A 12,095-nucleotide genomic window follows, 5' to 3' on the forward strand; every position below is an offset into this window, starting at 1 on the left:
TAAAATCATGGAAAGGAACAAAATTAACTGTCGTTATGTGGCGCTCCGAACCGTTGTGTGTTCGAGGCCTCGCTTAAAAATAATGCCTCCCCAGCTTCAGGAGTTAGATTTATCGAGAAGGAGAGAAATGATAGAATTGCAGCATCTTCCTTTATGAAGGATAATGTGTCCACAGCAGGAGCGGAAGAATTCGTGGCTTCAGGTGGAAAATTCAGGAGCTATGATTTGATTAGTTTGACCATATCCCACATGAAGAGGTTTTACGTACGAACGCCGCCATATTTTTGGGTAGACTTTGGCTGATGAAGAGGTGTAAATGAAAAATCAACTTGCGACTTCATGAGCCGTTCAGAGTGAAATCGCATCCAGTACCATCAAAGACAAGACAAGCTGAAAGGAAGGAGATCAAGCGTATGGCAGAAAACGGTTTAATTGATAAGATAGCGAATATTGAAATCCAGTACATCGATTATTTAAAAAGGTTGTATCAGTAAGATTTCTTTCAGATGCTCGAGCTATCAATCACATCATTCTGACTCAGCAGGATCAGCCCGAAACTGTGGCGACATCCCTGATTCAAATCTCCCGCCATGAGCACCAGAGAACTATCGGTTCCTCGCAACAGTGAGCGGTTTCTAGCTGAGGATGGGGACCGCTGCGAGCGACTGGTCGGTGGCTGTCAGCGGGGGTGTAGTTTGAGGCATCAACTCGGTCTCTGCTCGGCTTGGAGTGATGCCCCATTTGGGGCACGCGTTTGGTCACGTTGGCCCTTAGTATTTGATACGAGAAACAAGTGGACACGGCGGCTCTCCGATAGTATTCCAAGGGGCGCATTACTGTAGCGATCTTGACCCTGTGTGTTCCTTTAGCGCCAACATGTTTTTCGTTTCTCCGTTCAAGTCATTTTCCTCTCAAAAAAATGGTTCAAATGGCCCTGAGCACTATGGGACTTAACATCTGAGGTCATCAGTCCCTTAGAAGTTAGAACTACTTAAACCTAACTAACCTAAGGACGACACACACACACCAATGCCCGAGGTAGGATTCCAATCTGCGACCGTAGCGGTCGCGCGGTTCCAGACTGAAGCGCCTAGAACCGCTCGGCCACCCAGGCCGGCTTTTCCTTTCATTTGGGGATTCAGTTTGTATGACCTAAGGTACGGAGAGTCAGGTGTTTTGGTGACTCTCATTAATTAGGTGCTTTGGCATTTGGATTATGGTATTACCGTGCTGTCCGTCGGCCTACTGAGGTTGAAGCTGATTAAGCACGGTAGGCAGGCTAAGTCACGAGAAGGCGCTTTTGGTGGTGTCCGGGTTTGTCTACTGTCCCCGGTATCTTGCTTCCCTGTGCTTTACCGAATCGAGGGGCTGAAATGCCTGAGATGTTCTAGTAATTGTATTGTTGGTTCTTGCACTCTGTAGTGAATGTGACAGGGTAAAAATATTTGAAGTTCTTTAAATGATTGGTGACTCCTTTTGCAGATAAACGTCGACTTTTGTGAAGGTTGTGACTTCTAAAGGAATCCTTTGCTTCTGAACACCCGATTACGGGAGATTGTGAAAGGGGTTTGTGGTGCCGGAATTTAGACGCTCCATTAGTGTGTTCCAATCCTATGGATGTTGTGACACACGCAGAGGCCACCGGACCTGTTGGCCCCAAAGCCCTCTTGTGGCTGGCTTCCTCCATACAACGGCTGCCGACATCGTCTTCGCCGAATCTGCAGCCTATTGCATAACTTCATGGCGTAGGGAATTAAGTTAAGCAACCTCGTTACAGGCTTCTGCCGCAATATTTGTAATATCTTTATTTTATTTTCATTTTCTAAAAGAGATATTATCCTAACTCATGTTTTAATTAATGAGAGCTCAAGAGTGTTGCAGCGCCGTGGATGGTCCTTGCCCAGGTTGTTAAATTTCGTTAATTTTGTTATCTGTCGCTGGCCAGATTTAAATTTTTGAAAATCCGTGACTAGCCGATTATTAACTTGTTAATGTATTTTGAAGTTTTATTATCTGGCACTGACCAAGTTTTATTAATTAAAGGGACCTTTAAATGTAGAACCAATATGTTAATGGGGTGCATTTATAAGTAATTGTCCTTATTACTCGCCATGTTCTTGCTTTCACACTACTCGCGATCCCGTTTGTAGATTTGAATTGTGGTGCAAGATTCTACACGGCCAGCTGGTCCTCTTGATTAGAGTAAGTTCCTCGCATGTTGGCACTGATAGCTTTCTTTTCCTTCTTTTACTGAAGTGTAAACTCAGATTTTTTTATTTAAGTTGGCATTTTTAAATTGTTAGGGAATTCCTTGGGCTCAGTCTATTTTAAATTTACTAAGCGCCAATAGTCGTTGGGTATTTTCAGCAAGTTTGCCTATTGTAAAATAGGATACTTGCACTTTATAATGTTTTGTAAATGGTGAATCATGTGTACCCGAACCCCGGTCCAGGCCTGGGCGCAATTTGAAATATTGAAGAAATTTTGCAGTAGTTTGCCTGATTATTGTTACGTTAGTAGTTTGAATCTGACAAGTAGTTATGGGAAACTCGAGCTGGAGGAGGGTAGCTGGATGTTCATCATATTCTTGTAGAATGAAAGCTGTTATCATTTCAAATGGATGCCGTTCGGTTTGTTGTTAGAGCTCGGGAGGAGACACTTGTGACTAGTGTTTCAACGTATTTTGTGTGTGTAAATAAAGTGCTTAGAATGGCAGTATGCGTCAGAATGAGTGATGCTCTATTTGAAACAATGTCATGGTGCTGTGTTCAAAGTAACTTTCATGATGCAACGGCGCGAATTTTGGTTTGAAGGGTTACTGCTCACTGTTTCCTCTTCAAACGGTTCAAATGGCTCTGAGCACTATGGGACTTAACATCTTAGGTCATCAGTCCCCTAGAACGTAGAACTACTTAAACGTAACAAACCTAAGGACATCACACACATCCATGCCCGAGGCAGGATTCGAACCTACGACCGTAGCGGTCACGCGGTTCCAGACTGAAGCGCCTAGAACCGCACGGCCACACCACCTGGCCGTTTCCTCTTCATGTACACAAGGTTGCAGCAGCCGATTCTACATCACCCATGACAACACAAATGCGAGAAGGTGGTCCGTGGAAGATCCGTCTTGTCACAAAACACAGGGTCAACATCTGGCGAATTTCGCAGAGAGCGTTGCATGATGGGCCATATAGCCAACATTCGACCAGTATACAAGAGCTGCCTGTGCCATCGTTGTCCCACTGCATGCTTATGAACAACATCGTGTGCAGCAATGCGGTGACGCCTTGTACACTTTTGTGTCACATATTTACAGTGTCAGCTAGGTTATTTACTAAAGCAGAGTACACACTTGTGAAGTGAATGCGTTTGCTAAAGACGTGCAACACAAACGGAGAATAACTGGATAGCGAGCGGGATTAGCACAGCGGTCTAAGGCGCTGCAGTCATGGACTGTGCGGCTGGTCCCGGCGGAGGTTCGAGTCCTCCCTCGGGCATGGGTTTATGTGTTTGTCTTTAGGATAATTTAGGTTAAATAGTGTGCCAGCTTTTGGACTGATGACCATGACAGTTAAGTACCACAAGATTTCACACACATTTGATTTTGAGCAGATGCAGCGCTCTCCATCGAGAAAACCTTACCAGTTAAGTCCCATTAGATTTCACACATTTGAATAACTGGATATTTCGAATCATTTATGTACTTACGTAATTAAATCCGTACACTGAATGCCACGAACTTAACTCGGCCCCTATCTATTTTCTTTTTCATTATCTTATTTTATTAATTTTGAACATTATCATATTTAATGTGGGACTTCTACGTATGTTGCGTGTACATGTACATGTATATTATGCGATTTCTTTTGTTTTCTTACTAAACAAAAATTTAAAATTTGTTCTCTATCTTAACACAGATGAGATTTGTTCTCCTTGACGTAGCTCTTAATCTTGATGAATTTTCCTTCATAAATAACTGAGAAAATGGAGCGCAATGTACTGTGTTAGGTTCTTTTGAAAGAAGAAATGTAATTCGGACTTCTTTGTACTTGATTAGTCAACCGTATATGCTTCATTGACTCCTTAATTACATTACTGTCAAATAAAAGTATACATTTTTTTATGCATAGAAACAGATATTGTGCACTAAAATGTGCATAAAAAAACTAAAAGTGACATTTACCTTAATGACTGCTATTCTTTGTCACAGACACCCGTAAAGGGTTATGTGTTTCTTTTCTCGTGGTTAGAGTATAGAGAATTCTTTGAGTGTGTCACATATAATTCATCTTTAAAGATATGTTTTAAGACAGTGACACTTATTGATAGTAAATAGTCTACATGTTTGTCAAGTTTGTCAAGTTAACAACATATATTCTTCTATATTGTTTTTACTGTCTACTTGGGCCCTTATTAAGTGATCTATTCCACACTGAAACTTTATGTCGCAATAAATTTCCAGGGACATTTATTTGTTGAAATCTGGGGATGTTTGAGGATCCTATATTGTCACTTGTCAAGATATTTGTCATAATACGTAACATTCGATCACAAATTTATCGATCTGCTTCATCACTGAATATATACTGCAGCTGTCTCTAGCCAGTACTGCGATTGTTCGTTTTACGCTTTCAGTGTGAACCGATCTGTGTCTTGTGATGGCATGCGAAATATCTTTGTGCATAGTTAAAAGTGTTTGACACGAGTAATGCTTTGCATAATAAATAATACCGCTGGTTATTTGCAAATAATAACTGTTTTGATTCCAAGCTGTTATTATCTTCTTCCTAAAGCGACTAGTAATTGAAGTGGATGTCATTAAATTCGAGGAATAGAGAGAGAATGGTCACAATAAAAATACCTAACCGTCGAGTTATAGCTTTTAAAGCGTTAACTTTTTAATCCATGTGGTTCAATCTTTGTTTAGAACTGCAACAAGAATCGCGCTTCATAACCACATTTTGCTTGACAAAAAAACCCGCAATTTCATAGAAAGCTACCACATTCGTAAAATGAAATTCGTAAATGAAAAACAATGACAAACTTGTTACTTATGATTATTTTAAGTGCCAATTCGAACCATAAGGCACAGAAATCTCCTTGTCTTTCGATAGAGTTTTCTCCATATCCAAATTAAACATTAAACAATAACAAAACACCTCTAAAATGTATCTTATCAGTATGTATTACTCATTTCCACTGAGTATCATATGAATATCAACCACACTAGCAGGAGTATCTAGCCTATTCAGGAAGTGATAGGATGTGAGAGTAGCTGCTCAGTTACTTCATGAATTGCTCTGCCTCAGTCTGGTTTGATATCGTTTACGCTTACTCTAACAACGAAACACTAATTAGTTTTCACAAACAATAAAGTACATGGTGTTTCAAAATTAACTTACCGGTTTTAAGACGTTTAGTATTTATTACGTATAACTTACAATTGTAAATAATACACCAAATGAAAGAGCAACTCTAATAGTTTTGTTTGTACACCGGCGCGCAATGGGAAGAGTACGGAATGACAAAGAGTGACTAAGAAACGTGTTGAACGAGTGCGAGCCTTTCACGCTTAGCCTCAAGAAATATCCCCGCGGAAAGTTTACGGGCTTTTCGTTTTCGGTGAACCAACTGTACCTGATGTTTCTTATCTTGATGTGCTACAGCTATGGCCCCTGCCTCAATGGGAAGAAACTAAACAACACATCTTTATTTGGGAGCAAGATGGTGCGCTGCCTTACTGGCATAACTCAGTACGCGGCTGGTTAAACGACGTTGTATCCGACGGGTGGACTGGGCGCAAGGGGCCCGTTCACACCGCATTTTATACATAACCTCCATGTTCACACACGATCTGACGCGATCGTGTGTATGTGTCTTCGATACCAGCTGATTTATCCGACTTTAGAAACAGTGTTTTTGCAGCAGTTACTCCTGACACATTGATCAAGGTTTCCAAACAACTCGTATATCGGCTCAGTGTGTGATCGGTGTTCACACTGAATAATTGTGAGATAAACTGTTCGTGTTTCTCTTTCATTTCACCAACTGCGACATAATCACTTGTACAAACAGTGATTCAATACTGTAAAATGCTTTTTTTATTCCAGTCTCTGATTACAAATGAATTCTTTAGACGATGACCGGTTTCTGTCTGTAATGACCATCTTCAGATCCTTTTTACACCATGTAAAGATCTGAAGATGGTCATTACAGACTGAAACGGGTCATCGTCTAAAGAATTCATTTATGATCAGAGACTGGAATAAAAAAGGATCTCTTTCATTTGGTGTATTATTTATAATTCTAAGGTGAAAGTAATATGCGCTACAAAGCCTTAAAACCCGTATATTCATTTCGAAACACCCTGTACTGTGGCCGAATCTGTAGTCGTCTTTGCCTCCCGACTAATGCAAAGCAACATATATTCTGTAGTAAGTCAATATCATTTACAGAAATTTTGTGACATGAATCATAGTTGCGGATAAAAACGAATATCCATTTTTTGACTATCATAAACTTTAAGATCAAGTATAGAGTCACAGATGAAACCGAAATGTGTCATACCCCACAGTTTGGCAAATGTTACAGTGTATACTACATCTTCTCGATGATTTCAAATATTACTTCGGGCAAAGATGTTTCTTTCAAAAAATCAGACATTAGTGTATTCAGATCTGGCGATATAAAAGACTGAATTTAGAATGATCGAGACATACTATTCAAACCGCAGTAAATGCCAACCATAATGTGCAGGAAAAGGTCACACTTCTTTTCCGTCAATGGTTCGTACACAGTAGCGATACCTAAATATTTTTTTATTCATTCGAGTGAGAGTAGATGTTAACTGAATTTCGTTATTGTTTAAAGGAATGTTAAATTATGGGAGTTTTAGCCACCACAGTCGAGGAATGAGTCACTAGGAATGTCAGTCACTCGTTTGTTATGAATAACTGGAAATTGCAGGCAAATGCGCAACAAAAAGTGACGGGAGTCCTCTAGAGGTAAGGCGAACTGCTTATGCAAAAATATACCATTTACTACCCGTGCACCACTGTCATAGAGATTTCAACTGCATAAAGAGTTTCAGGACCAACATCGCACCCCTGATTATCAATCAAAGCTGTGTGAAGTTAGCTGCACAGCATCGATGTCATCAGTTTCGTCAGTGGACTTGAAAATCCATTATTAATAGAGAAGTACAAGAAATGGTCCAAAATTATAGACTTGTTTTCGTATTGTTATCGATATAACAGCGCTGCCGGTACTGGACCCTGTCACATAAAAAAAGGTAAAAAGAAACACTTCTGTCAGGTTATGAAGACCACGCGACAGTCGATCGACCGCCGCGTATCGTCCTCACTCGTCATCGGGTGCGGTATGAATGGTCATGTGGTCAGTTCACCGCACTCCCTGCCGTTGTCGACGTTCCGACCTTGGAAGCGGTATCTTTGTCAGGTATCTCCTCAAATGGCATCCCGAGGCTGAGTGCATCCCAATCGCGGCCCAGACCTCCCAGCAAGGAAAAATTCATGAAAATATCGAGAATCGAAACCAGTTCCCCGCATGAGGGTCTGTCTCGTTGACCACTCGGCTATGGAGGCGAACACCTTGTCGGATGCAGTACACAAAAATAAAGTAAAAGTTAATTGGTTTCTGAAACTCAAAATATGAGCAGGTATTAGTCCCGGCCGTAAAACAGGGAGACATAATATTGCCACAGTTCCCTGGAAATAAAACACCTTGGAGGTGAAATTTACAGTCCTCAAACTAGTCACACAGGGCAATCACAAGAAAACACAAACAGGCTTGAGTTCACAAAGATTTATTATACATATCTCCAAAAACAGTTTTACAAAGTCTTTTAGAAAACCAGACTTCCAATAGCCACCAATAACAAATACGATTAGAAGCGTATATGGAATGAAACAAGTTAAGTAAAAATCCTTCCTGTTAACTAAATAACAAATAGCCCCAGATAAATATAGATGACAAACATAATGGCCCACAAATTTAACAGGAATTTAGCGGGACTAGATCCCCGTTGATAAAACAATCAACAGTACAGAATATTAGGTAACACATTTTAGGTAAAACAGCAAATTCTCGAACTGGAACCTTAGACCTATAAACAGAACCTAGAACAACGGAATTTCATCAATTATATAGTGACTTATGTAAGGAGTGTGTCACAACTCTCCATTACATAAAAAATCATATCCAACGAAACTCTATTCTTTGCATTGCGTAAGCACTCAGATATCGATAGTAACAACCTGAGGGTGAATCATGGCAGCGCTATTGATGGATTCTAAGCATTCTTGTGGTACAGGGTCTGCGAGAGTGAAAGTAGTAGTGTCGGTCGAGAGCTCGCATACAGAAGACGTTTTATGCAGCCCTCACGTCGATGATGGCAGATCTTGCCACACTGTAGGCCTGATTTCATTTATATACCCAAGAGAGATTTAGATCACTTAACTACGGTTTGAGATGGAATTCAAGGCAAATTTCGCAAGCATTGGGAAAAACCAATCGCGGCGTTAGGCTATTGATTGTCAGTCCGATTTTGCAATAATCCCTTGTTTTGCTTGTCAGTTAAAGAAGCCTCCTTATCCTTCAAGTAATATTATTCTCCACATATAATTAATTATTAAATGTTAATTAATTATTAAACAGTTTGTGAATCTGACACTCAGCCATTATTGACACTGTGTCATTGTCATGATGATCTTCAAGTTTTAAACAGATTTAACCTATGAAATCCCTTCTCACTAGTTATTTAGTAGCTAACAAGACCCCACCAAACTCCTTTTTGTTAAATTCATTCTAAGTGACAATAAGCTTTAGCCGCTGCTGCTCCGAATGGCTGCAAACCACACGGAAAAAAGCAGTCAGCTAAAGAGGTGAGTGCTAAAATTAGGGCCAAAACAGAGACAATGACACACCTCAACGGGTCATGTACTCTAATCTAGTAAATTCAATTGCCAAGCCACATTCTGTATCACTTGTAAATTTTTGTTCAAACACGCAGTCGCATAGTTATCCAAATATTAGTTTTAAGTTTTTGATGTAACGATCTGTCGATGGATTTAATTACAGTGAAACTGACGCTCATACAACACGCACACAGTGTTATGAAGCTTAGATTCCGTTTACAGATAGCTCAGGTTGCTTTTCGAGTCCATTTTCACAGACGAACATAGGCAATACTTGTAGCAACGATGCGAATTAGTTGCACATACGTTACACTTATTCCACTGAACTCACTCGTGAAATCCCTTTCAAGTCTAACAACAATATTTAGGCGGAAAAGACAGTTATCTTAATCGTCAGTTTATGTTCCATGGAACAGCGGGCACGCCCCAATGGACGACCCACCCTAATACAAGAGTGACCAAACTACTAGGATCATGTGATGCGCCTTGGAGCAGCCCGAACACATTAAGGAGAGGAATCTCCAAATAATTACGAGAAAGAATACACAATTTCTGTCAACTACAGGAGCGAGCAGTGACTCTGACAGTATACAGCCAAGTAGCGCCGAGCGTCACCAAAACATAGGTGACCGGGCTAACGGTGCCGAACATACACTCCTGGAAATTGAAATAAGAACACCGTGAATTCATTGTCCCAGGAAGGGGAAACTTTATTGACACATTCCTGGGGTCAGATACATCACATGATCACACTGACAGAACCACAGGCACATAGACACAGGCAACAGAGCATGCACAATGTCGGCACTAGTACAGTGTATATCCACCTTTCGCAGCAATGCAGGCTGCTATTCTCCCATGGAGACGATCGTAGAGATGCTGGATGTAGTCCTGTGGAACGGCTTGCCATGCCATTTCCACCTGGCGCCTCAGTTCGACCAGCGTTCGTGCTGGACGTGCAGACCGCGTGAGACGACGCTTAATCCAGTCCCAAACATGCTCAATGGGGGACAGATCCGGAGATCTTGCTGGCCAGGGTAGTTGACTTACACCTTCTAGAGCACGTTGGGTGGCACGGGATACATGCGGACGTGCATTGTCCTGTTGGAACAGCAAGTTCCCTTGCCGGTCTAGGAATGGTAGAACGATGGGTTCGATGACGGTTTGGATGTACCGTGCACTATTCAGTGTCCCCTCGACGATCACCAGTGGTGTACGGCCAGTGTAGGAGATCGCTCCCCACACCATGATGCCGGGTGTTGGCCCTGTGTGCCTCGGTCGTATGCAGTCCTGATTGTGGCGCTCACCTGCACGGCGCCAAACACGCATACGACCATCATTGGCACCAAGGCAGAAGCGACTCTCATCGCTGAAGACAACACGTCTCCATTCGTCCCTCCATTCACGCCTGTCGCGACACCACTGGAGGCGTGCTGCACGATGTTGGGGCGTGAGCGGACGACGGCCTAACGGTGTGCGGGACCGTAGCCCAGCTTCATGGAGACGGTTGCGAATGGTCCTCGCCGATACCCCAGGAGCAACAGTGTCCCTAATTTGCTGGGAAGTGGCGGTGCGGTCCCCTACGGCACTGTGTAGGATCCTACGGTCTTGGCGTGCATCCGTGCGTCGCTGCGGTCCGGTCCCAGGTCGACGGGCACGTGCACCTTCCGCCGACCACTGGCGACAACATCGATGTACTGTGGAGACGTCACGCCCCACGTGTTGAGCAATTCGGCGGTACGTCCACCCGGCCTCCCACTTGCCCACTATACGCCCTCGGTCAAAGTCCGTCAACTGCCCATACGGTTCACGTCCACGCTGTCGCGGCATGCTACCAGTGTTAAAGACTGCGATGGAGCTCCGTATGCCACGGCAAACTGGCTGACACTGACGGCGGCGGTGCACAAATGCTGCGCATCTAGCGCCATTCGACGGCCAACACCGCGGTTCCTGGTGTGTCCGCTGTGCCGTGCGTGTGATCATTGCTTGTACAGCCCTCTCGCAGTGTCCGGAGCAAGTATGGTGGGTCTGACACACCGGTGTCAATGTGTTCTTTTTTCCATTTCCAGGAGTGTATTTCAGTCAAGGCGCCGCCCCCTTTATTGGTCAATCCGGAACTGACTGTGTCCACCCGTAGTGATGACAGAGCGTAGGGGACGATGCGGGAGACCCGCACCGCTGTACTAGGCAAGGTCCTACTGGAGGTGGTTTGCCATTGCCTTCCTCCGACCGTAATGGGGATGAATGATGATGATGAAGACGACACAACAGCACCCAGTCATCTCGAGGCAGGTGAAAATCCATGACCCCACCGGGAATCGAACCCGGTGTAAGTAGGCTGTTTAGGTTTTTACATTGGTAACGTCACGTAGCGGTCTGTATGAAAATCACTGCCTACGCTGTGAGCAGTCTGTGGCAGGTTGGCATTGTTGGAATATTCAGTATTGTAGTGTTGGGCAGCTGGATGTGAACAGCGCGCAGCGTTGCGCAGTTGGAGGTGAGCCGCTAGCAGTGGTAGATGTGGGGAGAGAGATTGCAGAATTTTGAGAGCGGTCGATCTGGACGTGTGTCCATCAGAAAGAGTAAATTTGTAATACTGGATGTCATGAAATGATATATTTTTATTATAACTTTTGAACACTATTAAGGTAAATACACTCCTGGAAATGGAAAAAAGAACACATTGACACCGGTGTGTCAGACCCACCATACTTGCTCCGGACACTGCGAGAGGGCTGTACAAGCAATGATCACACGCACGGCACAGCGGACACACCAGGAACCGCGGTGTTGGCCGTCGAATGGCGCTAGATGCGCAGCATTTGTGCACCGCCGCCGTCAGTGTCAGCCAGTTTGCCGTGGCATACGGAGCTCCATCGCAGTCTTTAACACTGGTAGCATGCCGCGACAGCGTGGACGTGAACCGTATGGGCAGTTGACGGACTTTGACCGAGGGCGTATAGTGGGCAAGTGGGAGGCCGGGTGGACGTACCGCCGAATTGCTCAACACGTGGGGCGTGACGTCTCCACAGTACATCGATGTTGTCGCCAGTGGTCGGCGGAAGGTGCACGTGCCCGTCGACCTGGGACCGGACCGCAGCGACGCACGGATGCACGCCAAGACCGTAGGATCCTACACAGTGCCGTAGGGGACCG

This window comes from Schistocerca nitens, chromosome 5 (assembly GCF_023898315.1).
Source record: "Schistocerca nitens isolate TAMUIC-IGC-003100 chromosome 5, iqSchNite1.1, whole genome shotgun sequence".
Lineage (NCBI taxonomy): Eukaryota > Metazoa > Arthropoda > Insecta > Orthoptera > Acrididae > Schistocerca > Schistocerca nitens.